This window comes from Arachis hypogaea, chromosome 4, assembly GCF_003086295.3.
Source record: "Arachis hypogaea cultivar Tifrunner chromosome 4, arahy.Tifrunner.gnm2.J5K5, whole genome shotgun sequence".
Lineage (NCBI taxonomy): Eukaryota > Viridiplantae > Streptophyta > Magnoliopsida > Fabales > Fabaceae > Arachis > Arachis hypogaea.
In genome coordinates, this window is record NC_092039.1 from 108,510,719 (window position 1) to 108,514,590 (window position 3,872).

General features: G+C 43.9%; 1 non-coding gene across 1 annotated transcript; it reads right to left on the reverse strand.

The window, feature by feature from the left end:
* On the reverse strand, positions 1-108 carry LOC112799372 (small nucleolar RNA R71). Its single transcript, XR_003200951.1, has one exon. It is a non-coding gene; the product is annotated as a small nucleolar RNA R71 (small nucleolar RNA).
* Positions 109-3,872: the final 3,764 nt, after the last annotated feature.

Below are 3,872 nucleotides of genomic sequence, written 5' to 3' on the forward strand. Positions count from 1 at the left end.
AAGCTTAGAGTGGAAGTCCAAACCTTCAGACAGAAGGAAGGAGAATCCCTCTATGAAGCTTGGGAAAGATACAAACAATTAATCAGAAAGTGTCCTTCTGATATGCTTTCTGAATGGAGCATCATAGGTATTTTCTATGATGGTCTCTCTGAACTGTCCAAGATGTCTTTGGATAGCTCTGCTGGAGGATCTCTTCATCTGAAGAAGACGCCTACAGAAGCTCAAGAGCTGATTGAAATGGTTGCAAATAACCAATTCATGTACACTTCTGAAAGAAATCCTGTGAACAATGGGACTAGTCAGAAGAAAGGAGTTCTTGAGATTGACACTCTGAATGCCATATTGGCTCAGAACAAAATATTGACCCAACAAGTCAATATGATTTCTCAAAGTCTATCTGGAATGCAAAATGCACCAAGCAGTACTAAGGAAGCTTCATCTGAGGAAGAAGCTTATGATCCTGAGAACCCTTCAATGGAAGAGGTGAATTACATGGGAGAACCCTATGGAAACACCTATAATCCTTCATGGAGAAATCATCCAAATTTTTCATGGAAGGATCAACAGAGACCTCAACAAGGTTTCAACGATAATAATGGTGGAAGAAACAGGTTTAGCAATAGCAAACCTTTTCCATCATCTTCTCAGCCACAGATAGAGAGTTCTAAGCAGAATAACTCTGACTTAGCAACCATGGTCTCTGATCTAATCAAAACCACTCAAAGTTTCATGACTGAAACAAGGTCCTCCATTAGAAACTTGGAGGCACAAGTGGGTCAGCTGAGCAAGAAAATTACTGAACTCCCTCCTAGTACTCTTCCAAGCAACACAGAAGAAAATCCAAAAGGAGAGTGCAAAGCCATCAACATGGCCGAATTTGGAGAGGAGGAAGAGGCAGTGAACGCCACTGAGGAAGACCTCAATGGACGTCCACTGGCCTCCAATGAGTTCCCTAATGAGGAACCATGGGAATCTGAGGCTCAAAATGAGACCATAGAGATTCCATTGAACTTACTTCTGCCATTCATGAGCTCTGATGAGTATTCTTCCTCTGAGGAGGATGAGTATGTCACTGAAGAGCAAGTTGCTAAATACCTTGGAGCAATCATGAAGCTAAATGACAAGTTATTTGGAAATGAGACTTGGGAGGATGAACCCCCTTTGCTCACCAAAGAACTGGATGACATGTCTAGGCAGAAACTGCCTCAAAAAAGACAGGATCCTGGGAAGTTTTCAATACCTTGTACCATAGGCACCATGACCTTCAAGAGGGTCTTGTGTGACTTAGGGTCAAGTGTAAGCCTCATGCCTCTCTCTGTAATGGAGAAGTTAAGGATCTCTGAGGTGCAAGCTGCAAAAATCTCACTAGAAATGGCAGACAATTCAAGAAAACAAGCCTATGGACTTGTAGAGGATGTTCTGGTTAAAGTTGAAGACCATTACATCCCTACTGATTTCATAGTCCTAGAGACTGGGAAGTGCATGGATGAATCCATCATCCTTGGCAGACCCTTCCTAGCCACAACAAGGGCTGTGATTGATGTTGATAGAGGAGAGTTGATCATTCAAGTGAATGAAGAATCCTTGGTGTTTAAGGCTCAAGGATATCCCTCTGTCACCATGGAGAGGAAGCATGAAGAGCTTCTCTCAAAACAGAGCCAAACAGAGCCCCCACAGTCAAACTCTAAGTTTGGTGTTGGGAGGCCACAACCAAACTCTAAGTTTGGTGTTGAACCCCCACATTCAAACTCTAAGTTTGGTGTTGGGAGGTTCCAACATGGCTCTTAAAGAAGCGCTTATTGGGAGGCAACCCAATGTTATATTTTGACTATTTTCCTTTGTTATTTTATGTTTTTTTTTTGTAGGTTGATGATCATGAGAAGTCACAAAATCAATGAAAAAAGCAAAAACAGAATGAAAAACAGAAAGAAAAACAGCACACCCTGGAGGAAGAACCCAATGGCGTTTAAACGCCAGTGAGGCTAGCTGTTGGGCGTTTAACGCCCAGTCTGGCACCATTCTGGGCGTTTAACGCCAGAAAGGGGCACCAGACTGGCGTTAAACGCCAGAAAAGGGCAACAAGCTGGCGTTAAACGCCAGAAATGGGCACCAGCCCGGCGTTTAACGCCAGAATTGGCACAAAACGAGATTTTGCTTGCCATTTGGTGCAGGGATGACTTTTCCTTGACACCTCAGGATCTGTGGACCCCACAGGATCCCCACCTACCCCACCACTCTCTCTCTCATCTTCTTCACCCATTCACCAATCACCTCAACACCTCTTCCCCAAAAACCCTTCACCTATCAAATCCCATCTTTCTCTTCACCACTCACATCCATCCTTCATAAAATCCCACCTACCTCACCATTCAAATTCAAACCACTTTCCCACCCAAACCCACCCTCACTTGCCCGAACCTTACCCTTCCCCCTCTCTTATATAAACCCATCTTCACTCCTTCATTTTCACACAACCTAAACACCACTTCTTCCCCTTCTTGGCCGAAACAAAAGCCATTCCCATCTCCTTCATTTCTTCTTCTTCTACTCTCTTCTTTCTTAATTTGCTCGAGGACGAGCAAACCTTTTAAGTTTGGTGTGGTAAAAGCACTGCTTTTTGTTTTTCCATAACCATTTATGGCATCCAAGGCCGGAGAAACCTCTAGAAAGAGGAAAGGGAAGGCAAAAGCTTCCACCTCCGAGTCATGGGAGATGGAAAGATTCATCTCAAGGGTGCATCAAGACCACTTCTGTGAAGTTGTGGCCTTGAAGAAGGTGATCCCCGAGGTCCCTTTTTCACTCAAAAAGGGTGAATATCCGGAGATTCGACATGAGATCCGAAGAAGAGGTTGGGAAGTTCTTACCAACCCCATTCAACAAGTCGGAATCTTAATGGTTCAAGAGTTCTATGCCAATGCATGGATCACCAAGAACCATGATCAAAGTGTGAACCCGGATCCAAAGAATTATCTTACTATGGTTCGGGGGAAATACTTGGATTTTAGTCCGGAAAGTATAAGGTTGGCATTCAATTTGCCCACGATGCAAGGAGATGAACATCCTTACACTAGAAGGGTCAACTTTGATCAAAGGTTGGACCAAGTCCTCACAGTCATATGTGAAGAGGGCGCCCAATGGAAGAGAGATTCAAGAGGGAAGCCGGTTCAATTGAGAAGGCATGACCTCAAACCCGTGGCTAGAGGATGGTTGGAGTTTATCCAACGCTCAATCATTCCCACTAGCAACCGGTCCGAAGTTACCATAGACCGGGCTATCATGATTCATAGCATCATGATTGGAGAAGGAATAGAAGTTCATGAGGTTATAGCTCAAGAGCTTTATAAGGTGGCGGACAAGTCCTCTACCTTGGCAAGGTTAGCCTTCCCTCATCTCATTTGTCACCTCTGTTATTCAGTTGGAGTTGACATAGAGGGAGATATCCCTATTGATGAGGACAAGCCCATCACTAAGAAGAGGATGGAGCACACAAGAGACCCCACTCATCATGAGATCCCTGAGATTCCTCAAGGGATGCACTTTCCTCCACAAAACTATTGGGAGCAACTAAACACCTCCCTAGGAGAATTGAGTTCCAACATGGGACAACTAAGGGTGGAGCATCAAGAACACTCCATCATCCTCCATGAAATTAGAGAAGATCAAAGAATCATGAGAGAGGAGCAACAAAGACAAGGAAGAGACATTGAGGAGCTCAAGCACTCCGTAGGATCCTCAAGAGGAAGAAAGAGCCGCCATCACTAAGGTGGACCCGTTCTTTAATTTCCTTGTTCTTTATTTTCTGTTTTTCGAAAATTATGCTTATGTTTATCTATGTTTGTGTCTTGTGATCATTAGTGTCTTAGTGTCTATGC